A 12,959-nucleotide genomic window follows, 5' to 3' on the forward strand; every position below is an offset into this window, starting at 1 on the left:
CAGTGGATTGAGTAACCAGAAGGTGTGCTCAATGTGCTTTAACAGTTTGTGAATCCTGTAGTAAGTCAAGGTGCTATAACGAAGGCCATGTACTACACTGATGGTAAATGTTAAGCTGACATTGTTGTCATGTTCAATATTTTGTATACAGCTGCAGAAAGGATGAAATAAAGGTTGTGAGAATTGTTCCTTTGTGTTGACTTTGTGAACTTGTCGTGCAGGACACCTGTGATGAGGTTGATTAACGCCACTTGAACTGTATTCCAGTTATATCATGGCATGTCAGCGTTATGTGGGAACACAGCCAAACATGTTTACCACCGTGGTGAAACCCTCAAGGATTGTTATGATGTTGATAAACGCCACTTGAACTGTATGCCAGTTATATCACGGCATGTCAGCGTTATGTGGGAACACCGCCTAACATGTTTACCACCGTGGTGAAACCCTCAAGGATTGTTATGATGTTGATAAACCAAGAAACATAATCAGGTTTCTGTTCCTAAGGGACACAACTCTGCACAGCATATAGCACCACCTTAGACAACTAGACCATCCCCCTACTGACATGAGCAGTGGCAGCGTAAGATTACGCTCATAGATGTGTAATAACTAGGTATGACAAAGTTTGGTAGAGCTAATAGTCATTTACTTGAGTCTGCTTTTAAGGTATTGTATGGAAACATTACAACTATGATATATGTATCATATTTCTATCCAGTATATAGTTACACAAGTAATGTTCATACCACTTGCAGGGCTCCAGATAACTTTTGGGGGTGTGAGTGTACTTACACATCATATTGCAAGTGGAGGTGTACTGAGAATTTTGAAGGAGTAATGACATGTTTTGTGTGAGCGAAGTTGATGTGGATTTGTCTGGACGATTCATCGATCACTATTTCCAACCATGTGTTTGTATTTGAAGACGCGCGGAGAAATAACTGAGCGACTGTGTGATGCGCGAAATGTCAGGTCCGACTGGATATAAATAGGAACAGTGTAGTTTTTAGCCAATCGAAAAATAGTGACGCATATCGTTGCATGGCAACTGTCGGGGTTTCCTACTGTGTCAAATCGTGTTTTGCAAAAGAAACTTAACAACAAGTATTTATCCAAAATAGATTTCCATTTGCAAGATAAGAACGGAAATTAAATGTTAGACGTACAAAGGTATTTATGTGGGTACACAATACGCTTGAAATCTTATATGATGTCGTACTTAATTGATTTTGAGGCATACATTACGCCTGTACGCCCCTTATCTGTAGCCCTGACTTGACTCTGATGTGTTTATCCTTACCAACAGAACTCTGACCTGAAGCTACCATATCATGGCTGATATGTTAACATTTGTATTATGTGCATAGTTGTGTCCTAAGTGTGTCAGAATCCTATGGTCATGGATTCTAATTCCTTTCCAACCCTAATAATGATTCTTCCTTTGTCAATGGCATTATACGCATGCTCATTTGTTTCACAAAATAGTAACAAACAGGGTCCTGTTCCTCAAAGCGATCGTAGCACTACGACAGTCGTAAGTCTATGTTAAAGTATCGGAGTTACGATCACCTTAGCGCTACGATCGCTTTCAGGAACGGGGCCCTGGACTACAATGTTTGCTGACACCCTGATGGTGTTAAACAACATTGGAAACGAAGTCTCTCACCCATCTCACTCTTGGATGTCTTGCATAACCTCAACGAGGGCCACAGTGGAACACATTCATTCCAAGACATGGCATGACTCACTGATCCACATTATCAAATACAAAGTCACAGTTTAAAAATAATTTCATTTTAATGAAGCAAATAACGAAACCTTATACAAATGACAATATTCATCAGTTGCTGTAGACATTGTGATGGTAGTCTCTCTGACTAGATATGTATGGCATGAGGATTGATTGGTAAGTTCTGAGCATCACACAAAGAATTGTCCAACAGTGAAATCATGTAGTGTCCACAACAAACGTCATATCCACAAAAACTTAAGTCAACTGAGCGAAATTTTTCGCTGTGATGTCAGTAACATAAAAACAGCTCAGTGACCTTTGGAAAATGTATAAGACAAGAACCTGCATTGATCAAGTAGTTACAGAAAAAGGGCTTAATATCAAAATTCATCTCTGAAGATAAAGGGGATGGGATTTAAGCTTCAAGCTTGAGATTAAGCCTGGCAGGAACAGCTTTGAACCTCATCATGAATGGCCTCAATCCATCATATAGTTATGCTCAACCAACAAATAACTCAGCACCATATGTCTGGTTCAGTAGGCATTTCCAGATTGGAACCTATTTCAAATATACAAAGATGACATCACGCGGCAGCTGTGGAGAACAGACAAAGTAGAACAGTTAGTCAGTAAGGTTTTACGCCGCTTTTAGCAATATCAAGGTGGGGGACACCAGAAATGAGCTTCACATATTGTACCCATGTGGTGAATCGAACCCAGGTCTAAAGCTGATGAGCAGACACTTTAACCATTAGGCTATCCCTACCACAAAGAAGACGATGACAGCTTTCACACACCTGGTAAGAGATGCTCCAGTATCACATGTGTTTCAATGTTGAAGGGGTTTACCTTGAAATATCATTGCAATGTCTTCAGTTTATCTTTTGATGTGAAGCTCAGAACTTAAAACATCAGCCCTCGTGCATGACCTACATACACCATACTAACATGTATGTATATTTATTCACAGAGCACCCTTCAACACTGGGGTTGCAACTGAATTTTCCAAAATATGGAACTGATAAGTATCTCTGTAGTTGGTTTGGTTGATTGTTGTTTCATGCTGCGCTTGGCAGTATTCCAACTATATGGCAACGGTCTGTAAATAATCGAGTCTGGACCAGACAATCCAGTGCTCTGCATCATGCACATCGATCTACGTAATTGAGAACCGATGACATGTAAACCAAGTCAGCGAGCCTGACCACCCGATGTTGTTAGTCGCCTCTTACGACAAGCATGGGTTACTGAAGACCACTCTATACTTAACATAAGCAGAGGGACTGATCACGTGTAACATGTAACAATAAATGGGTTGGCTGAGCGGTTTTTGTTTCATACTGCCATGATTTTCAGCCAGTTAATAATCAAATTTCAGCCAAGCCAGTTAGACATAGCAATCAATCTCCTTGTCATGGCACAAAACAAGATTTGTGTTCTAAAACAATATCAAACTATTGAAATACTGAGTGTAATATTTATTGTTTTTGGATTAGAATTGCCAAAGTAACTGTTTACATAAAAATCACCATTTTATCATAAACAAAATATATTTATAATGAACATGAGTGTCTCTTGAACATAAGCCCCCATGAAAGACTTCTCGTCTTTCAACATTACATGATGGTAGGAGTATTGTAAAAACCCAAAAAATCAAACAAAACAAATCCTTCAAGGATGTACCGAAAACAAATCTTTAAATAAATCATCTGTTCACAAATGTACAATTAAATGGATTTATAAAAATTGATTCGTAAAAAGTAAATCATTTACTCCTCCTAACAGCTGAACAAACAGGAGGGATGAAAATAATGTTTCTTAAATAATTTACAAATCATAAGCAATATTTATAAGTTGGTTCATCCACTGCTGTCAAACCGTTCCAGATGATAGTGCCGATCAACACATTTGTGGTAAACTACAGTTCAAAGGAACACAAAGGGACAACAAATTTTAGCTCAATATAACACTAGTTTGCTGTACACCTTTTGCCTACATCAAGTGGCCAGGATCAATTCCATCAGTTGGGTAGAAGTGTGCCTGGTATGTATCGTACTGTATTAGTTTGATCCCGTTACTCCAGCACTCTCACAACAGACCTATTGAGAGAGTGAGTGAGTTTAGTTTTACACCACACTCAGCAATATTCCAGCTATATAGCGGCGGTCTGTAAAAAGTCTGGACCAGACAATCCAGTGATCAACAGCATGAGCATCAATCTACGCATTTGGGAAACAATGTGTCAACCAAGTCAGCATGCCTGACCACCCAATCCCGTTAGTCGCCTCTTTCGACAAGCATAGGTTACTGAAGATCAGTTCTAACCCGGATCTTCACGGGTCCAACAGACCTATGGTTGTGACATGGGCTAGACGAGGAAATCATAATGGACATGAAGAGACAAAGTCCTCACGTTTAGGCAAACTCTGAGACAACTAATTCAACTTTGTTGGTAAAAACTGATATTTCATGATGAAGTCTATATCCTTGTCTACTGATTAAAACTATTTTACTGTGAGATAGAGAGAATCATCTCTGAACCAATCTAGCATCACTACATCAACTGTCGCTCAGGGCACAAACAATATCAAGAGGAAGCTATCTTTTGCCTTTGTAGTCTCAATAAATACTTCACTTCACTTGGGTACACAATACGCTTGAAATCTTATATGATGTCGTACTTAATTGATTTTGAGGCATACATTACGCCTGTACGCCCCTTATCTGTAGCCCTGACTTGACTCTGATGTGTTTATCCTTACCAACAGAACTCTGACCTGAAGCTACCATATCATGGCTGATATGTTAACATTTGTATTATGTGCATAGTTGTGTCCTAAGTGTGTCAGAATCCTATGGTCATGGATTCTAATTCCTTTCCAACCCTAATAATGATTCTTCCTTTGTCAATGGCATTATACGCATGCTCATTTGTTTCACAAAATAGTAACAAACAGGGTCCTGTTCCTCAAAGCGATCGTAGCGCTACGACAGTCGTAAGTCTATGTTAAAGTATTGGAGTTACGATCACCTTAGCGCTACGATCGCTTTCAGGAACGGGGCCCTGGACTACAATGTTTGCTGACACCCTGATGGTGTTAAACAACATTGGAGACGAAGTCTCTCACCCATCTCACTCTTGGATGTCTTGCATAACCTCAACGAGGGCCACAGTGGAACACATTCATTCCAAGACATGGCATGACTCACTGATCCACATTATCAAATACAAAGTCACAGTTTAAAAATAATTTCATTTAATGAAGCAAATATGCGAAACCTTATACAAATGACAATATTCATCAGTTGCTGTAGACATTGTGATGGTAGTCTCTCTGACTAGATATGTATGGCATGAGGGATTGATTGGTAAGTTCTGAGCATCACACAAAGAATTGTCCAACAGTGAAATCATGTAGTGTCCACAACAAGCGTCATATCCACAAAACTTAAGTCAACTGGTAAAGAAATTTTTCGCTGTGATGTCAGTAACATAAAAACAGCTCAGTGACCTTTGGAAAATGTATAAGACAAGAACCTGCATTGATCAAGTAGTTACAGAAAAAGGGCTTAATATCAAAATTAATCTCTGAAGATAAAGGGGATGGGATTTAAGCTTCAAGCTTGAGATTAAGCCTGGCAGGAACAGCTTTGAACCTCATCATGAATGGCCTCAATCCATCATATAGTTATGCTCAACCAACAAATAACTCAGCACCATATGTCTGGTTCAGTAGGCATTTCCAGATCGGAACCTATTTCAAATATACAAAGATGACATCACGGCAGCTGTGGAGAACAGACAAAGTAGAACAGTGAGTGAGTAAGGTTTTACGCCACTTTTAGCAATATCAAGGCAGGGGACACCAGAAATGAGCTTCACATATTGTACCCATGTGGTGAATCGAACCCAGGTCTAAAGCGTGATGAGCAGACACTTTAACCATTAGGCTATCCCCCCGCCCACAAAGAAGACGATGACAGCTTTCACACACCTGGTAAGAGATGCTCCAGTATCACATGTGTTTCAATGTTGAAGGGGTTTACCTTGAAATATTGCAATGTCTTCAGTTTATCTTTTGATGTGAAGCTCAGAACTTAAAACATCAGCCCTCGTGCATGACCTACATACACCATACTAACATGTATAAATATTTATTCACAGAGCACCCTTCAACACTGGGGTTGCAAACTGAATTTTCCAAAATATGGAACTGATAAGTATCTCTGTAGTTGGTTTTGTTGATTGTTGTTTCACGCTGCGCTTGGCAGTATTCCAACTATATGGCAACGGTCTGTAAATAATCAAGTCTGGACCAGACAATCCAGTGCTCTGCATCATGCACATCGATCTACGTAATTGAGAACCGATGACATGTAAACCAAGTCAGCGAGCCTGACCACCCTATGTTGTTAGTTGCCTCTTACGACAATCATGGGTTACTGAAGACCAGTCTATACTTAACATACGCAGAGAGACAGATCACGTGTAACATGTAACATAATAAATGGCTTGGCTGAGCGGTTTTTGTTTTATGCTCCCCAGATTTTCAGCCAGTTAATAATTAAGTTTCATCCAAGCAAGTTATCAAAGACATAGCAATCAATCGCCTTGTCATGGCACACAAAAAGATTTGTGTTCTAAAACAATATCAAACTATTGAAATACTGAGTGTTATATTTATTGTTTTTGGATTAGAATTGCCAAAGTAACTGTTCACATAAAAATCACCATTTTATCATAAACAAAATATATTTATAATGAACATGAGTGTCTCTTGAACATAAGCCCCCATGAAAGACTTCTCGTCTTTCAACATTACATGATGGTAGGAGTATTGTAAAAACCCAAAAATCAAACAAAACAAATCCTTCAAGGATGTACAGAAAACAAATCTTTAAATAAATCATCTGTTCACAAATGTACAATTAAAGGGACTTAAAAATTGATTCGTAAAAAGTAAGTCATTTACTCCTCAATCTCTATGTCAGCAAATTGCTGAACAAACAGGAGGAATGAAAATAATGTTTCTTAAATAATGTACAAGTTATAAGCAATATTTATAAGTTGGTTCATCCACTGCTGTCAAACCGTTCCAGATGATAATTCTGATCAACACATTTGCAGTAAACTACAGTTCAAAGGAACACAAAGGGACAACAAATTTTAGTTCAATATAACACTAGTTTGCTGTACACCTTTTGCCTACATCAAGTGGCCAGGATCAATTCCATCAGTTGGGTAGAAGTGTGCCTGGTATGTATTGTACTGTATTAGTTTGATCCCGTTACTCCAGCACTCTCACAACAGACCTATTGAGTGAGTGAGTGAGTTTAGTTTTACACCACACTCAGCAATATTCCAGCTATATAGCGGCCGTCTGTAAAAAGTCTGGACCAGACAATCCAGTGATCAACAGCATGAGCATCAATCTACGCATTTGGGAAACAATGTGTCAACCAAGTCAGCATGCCTGACCACCCAATCCCGTTAGTCGCCTCTTTCGACAAGCATAGGTTACTGAAGATCAGTTCTAACCCGGATCTTCACGGGTCCAACAGACCTATGGTTGTGACATGGTTGTGACATGGTTGTGACATGGTTGTGACATGGTTGTGACATGGGCTAGATGAGGAAATCATAATGGACATGAAGAGACAAAGTCCTCACGTTTAGGCAAACTCTGAGACAACTAATTCAACTTTGTTGGTAAAAACTGCTATTTCATGATGAAGTCTATATCCTTGTCTACTGATTAAAACTGTTTTACTGTGAGATAGAGAGAATCATCTCTGAACCAATCTAGCATCACTACATCAACTGTCGCTCAGGGCACAAACAATATCAAGAGAAAGCTATCTTTTGCCTTTGTAGTCTCAATAAATACTTCACTTCAAATGAAAAAAAATGGTTGCTGACAATCAGTTGAGGCATAGAAAACAAAGAGATGTCACTTTTCGCCAGAATTACAATTATAACAGCAATTAGGATGATGGTTTAAACATTGAGTTCAAGGTACCTTTAGAAACCTCATTCAAACTTACTACGGCTGCAAATTGCTTTTGGTCCAGTCCCATAATTCCCTCATGGGCAAAAACACCAACACAATTATTGACAATAACAGAATCTTAACTCAGAATGAATATACTGCAAAAGATTGCTTCACTTTGGCCACATTTGTTTCCTTTACACATTGATCAGAATGGAACATTCATCAGTACTGAAACTCCATCTTCGCATTGCCCTTGCATGAGAGAATATACATGATCTACCAAATATAAAGGCAACACTGAAACACCTGTTGTATAATTTGGAGGACACTGAAATTGTAAATAAAATGTCCCACATAAGAGAGAAACAAATATATTTGTATTTGTAAATGCTGTATCTCCTTCCAGCAGGAGATATTTAAAGTAATCTGTTTCTCTGAACAATATGTCAATATCAAAAAGGACATATGCATTGCATGGTAAATTATAACAAAATTAGCAAACAACTAAAAAATGAAGTAACCCTTCATATATATAAATAAACTACTTTACAATCATAGATTTCATACTGAGAACCATATACAAGGTGTCAAAACGTACTCCCAAAAAGGATACACTAAATAATCTAGAGCCTGTCATAATCTATACCTTTTAAAAGGAAAGCAAAGCAAATTGCTGGCAGAATCTTCAGACCATAGAACAATTGAATTACCCCTTGAAATTATATTCTAAAAACATGAAAATTAGAAACGTGTACAAATCAAACCTCTGAAATCATTGCTTAGATGTCTCCAGTTTAATGATATGACATATGCATACACCGGACTCCTGATTCAGCAGTCAGTGACCTCTTGACATATGCAAACACTGGACTTCTGATTCAGCAGTCAGTGACCTCTTGACATATGCAAACACTGGACTTCTGATTCAGCAGTCAGTGACCTCTTGACATATGCAAACACTGGACTTCTGATTCAGCAGTCGGTGACCTCTCGACATATGCAAACACTGGACTTCTGAGTCAGCAGTCAGTGACCTCTTGACATATGCAAACGCCTGACTTCTGATTCAGCAGTCAGTGACCTCTTGACATATGCAAACACTGGACTTCTGATTCAGCAGTCAGTGACCTCTTGACATATGAAAACTTCTGATTCAGACTTCTGATTCAGCAGTCAGTGACCTCTTGACATATGCAAACACTGGACTTCTGATTCAGCAGTCAGTGACCTCTTGACATATGCAAACACTGGACTTCTGATTCAGCAGTCAGTGACCTCTTGACATATGCAAACACTGGACTTCTGATTCAGCAGTCAGTGACCTCTTGACATATGCAAACACCTGACTTCTGATTCAGCAGTCAGTGACCTCTTGACATATGCAAACACTGGACTTCTGATTCAGCAGTCGGTGACCTCTCGACATATGCAAACACCGGACTTCTGATCTAGCAGTCAGTGACCTCTTGACATATGCAAACACCGGACTTCTGATCTAGCAGTCAGTGACCTCTTGACATATGCAAACACCAGACTTCTGATTCAGCAGTCAGTGACCTCTTGACATATGCAAACACCAGACTTCTGATTCAACAGTCAGTGACCTCTTGACATATGCAAACACCTGACTCCTGATTCAGCAGTCAGTGACTTATCTTGACATATGGAAACACTGGACTTCTGATTCAGCAGTCAGTGACCTCTTGACATATGCAAACACCAGACTTCTGATTCAACAGTGGGTGACCTCTTGACATATCACAAACACCAGACTTCCCTGATTCAGCAGTCAGTGACCTCTTTGACATATACAAACACTGGACTTCTGATTCAGCGGTCGGTGACCTCTCGACATATGCAAACACTGGACTTCTGAGTCATCAGTCAGTGACCTCTTGACATATGCAAACACCTGACTTCTGATTCAGCAGTCAGTGACCTCTTGACATATGCAAACACCAGACTTCTGATTCAGCAGTCAGTGACCTCTTGACATATGCAAACACTGGACTCCTGATTCAGCAGTCAGTGACCTCTTGACATATGCAAACACCAGACTTCTGATTCGGCAGTCAGTGACCTCTTGACATATGCAAACACTGGACTTCTGATTCAGCGGTCGGTGACCTCTTGACATGTCAAACACTTCTGGACTGCAGTTCGGCGGTCAGTGACCTCTTGACATAATGCAAACACTGGACTTCTGATTCAGCTGGTCGGTGACCTCTCGACATATGCAAACACTGGACTTCTGGAGTCAGCAGTCAGTGACCTCTTTGACATATGCAAACACCTGACTTCTGATTCAGCAGTCAGTGACCTCTTGACATATGCAAACACTGGACTTCTGATTCAGCAGTCAGTGACCTCTTTGACATATGCAAACACTGGACTTCTGATTCAGCGGTCGGTGACCTCTCGACATAATGCAAACACTGGACTTCACCAGGTCATCAGTCAGTGACCTCTTGACATATGCAAACACCTGACTTCTGATTCAGCGGTCGGTGACCTCTTGACATATGCAAACACTGGACTTCTGATTCAGCAGTCAGTGACCTCTTGACATATGGAAACACCTTTTTGACTTCTGATTCAGCAGTCAGTGACCTCTTGACATATGCAAACAGCGGACTTGTGATTCAGCAGTCCAGTGACCTTCTTGACATATGCAAACACCAGACTTCTGATTCAGCAGTCAGTGACCTCTTGACATATGCAAACACCAGACTTCTGATTCAACAGTCAGTGACCTCTCTTGACATATGCAAACACCAGACTTCTGATTCATCAGTCAGTGACCTCTTGACATAATGCAAACACCTGACTTCTGATTCAGCGGTCGGTGACCTCTTGACATATGCAAACACTGGACTTTTGATTCGGCAGTCAGTGACCTCTTGACATAATGCAAACACCAGACTTCTGATTCAGCAGTCAGTGACCTCTTCCGACATATGCACCAACACCAGACTTCTGATTCAGCAGTCCAATGACCTCTGATTATATGCAAACACCTGACTTCTGATTCAGCAGTCAGTGACCTCTTGACATATGCAAAACACCAGACTTCTGATTCAGCGGTCAGTGACCTCTTGACATATGCAAACACCGGACTTCTGATTCAGCAGTCAATGACCTCTTGACATATGCAAACACTCGACTTCTTGATCTATCAGTCGGTGACCTCTTGACATATGCAAACTTACCGGACTTCTGATTCAGCAGTCAATGACCTCTTGACATATGCAAACACTGGACTTCTGATCTAGCAGTCAGTGACCTCTCGACATATGCAAACACTGGACTTCTGATTCAGCAGTCAGTGACCTCTTGACATATGCAAACACCAGACTTCTGATTCAACAGTCAGTGACCTCTTGACATATGCAAACACCAGACTTCTGATTCAGCAGTCAGTGACCTCTTGACATATGCAAACACTGGACTTCTGATTCAGCAGTCGGTGACCTCTTGACATATGCAAACACCAGACTTCTGATTCAGCAGTCGGTGACCTCTTGACATATGCAAACACCTGACTCCTGATTCAGCAGTCAGTGACCTCTTGACATATGCAAACACTGGACTTCTGATTCAGCAGTCAGTGACCTCTTGACATATGCAAACACCAGACTTCTGATTCATCAGTCAGTGACCTCTTGACATATGCAAACACCTGACTTCTGATTCAGCAGTCAGTGACCTCTTGACATATGCAAACACCTGACTTCTGATTCAGCAGTCAGTGACCTCTTGACATATGCAAACACCAGACTTCTGATTCAGCAGTCAATGACCTCTTGACATATGCAAACACTGGACTTCTGATCTATCAGTCGGTGACCTCTTGACATATGCAAACACCGGACTTCTGATTCAACAGTCGGTGACCTCTTGACATATGCAAACACCAGACTTCTGATTCAGCAGTCAGTGACCTCTTGACATATGCAAACACTGGACTTCTGATTCAGCAGTCGGTGACCTCTCGACATATGCAAACACTGGACTTCTGAGTCATCAGTCAGTGACCTCTTGACATATGCAAACACCTGACTTCTGATTCAGCAGTCAGTGACCTCTTGACATATGCAAACACCAGACTTCTGATTCAGCAGTCAGTGACCTCTTGACATATGCAAACACTGGACTTCTGATTCAGCAGTCGGTGACCTCTCGACATATGCAAACACTGGACTTCTGAGTCATCAGTCAGTGACCTCTTGACATATGCAAACACCTGACTTCTGATTCAGCAGTCAGTGACCTCTTGACATATGCAAACACTGGACTTCTGATTCAGCAGTCAGTGACCTCTTGACATATGCAAACACTGGACTTCTGATTCAGCAGTCAGTGACCTCTTGACATATGCAAACACTGGACTTCTGATTCATCAGTCAGTGACCTCTCGACATATGCAAACACTGGACTTCTGATTCATCAGTCAGTGACCTCTTGACATATGCAAACACTGGAATTCTGATTCAGCAGTCAGTGACCTCTCGACATATGCAAACACCGGACTTCTGATCTAGCAGTCAGTGACCTCTTGACATATGCAAACACCGGACTTCTGATCTAGCAGTCAGTGACCTCTTGACATATGCAAACACTGGACTTCTGATTCAGCAGTCAGTGACCTCTTGACATATGGAAACACCTGACTTCTGATTCAGCAGTCAGTGACCTCTTGACATATGCAAACAGCGGACTTGTGATTCAGCAGTCAGTGACCTCTTGACATATGCAAACACCGGACTTCTGATTCAGCAGTCAGTGACCTCTTGACATATGCAAACACCAGACTTCTGATTCAACAGTCAGTGACCTCTTGACATATGCAAACACCAGACTTCTGATTCATCAGTCAGTGACCTCTTGACATATGCAAACACCAGACTTCTGATTCAGCAGTCAGTGACCTCTTGACATATGCAAACACTGGACTTTTGATTCAGCAGTCAGTGACCTCTTGACATATGCAAACACCAGACTTCTGATTCAGCAGTCAGTGACCTCTTGACATATGCAAACACCAGACTTCTGATTCAGCAGTCAGTGACCTCTTGACATATGCAAACACCAGACTTCTGATTCAGCAGTCAGTGACCTCTTGACATATGCAAACACCGGACTTCTGATTCAGCAGTCAATGACCTCTTGACATATGCAAACACTCGACTTCTGATCTATCAGTCGGTGACCTCTTGACATATGCAAACACC

The sequence above is a fragment of the Haliotis rubra genome, unplaced genomic scaffold, assembly GCF_003918875.1.
Source record: "Haliotis rubra isolate DU_JTF1 unplaced genomic scaffold, ASM391887v1 Scf279, whole genome shotgun sequence".
Classification (NCBI taxonomy): Eukaryota; Metazoa; Mollusca; class Gastropoda; order Lepetellida; family Haliotidae; genus Haliotis; species Haliotis rubra.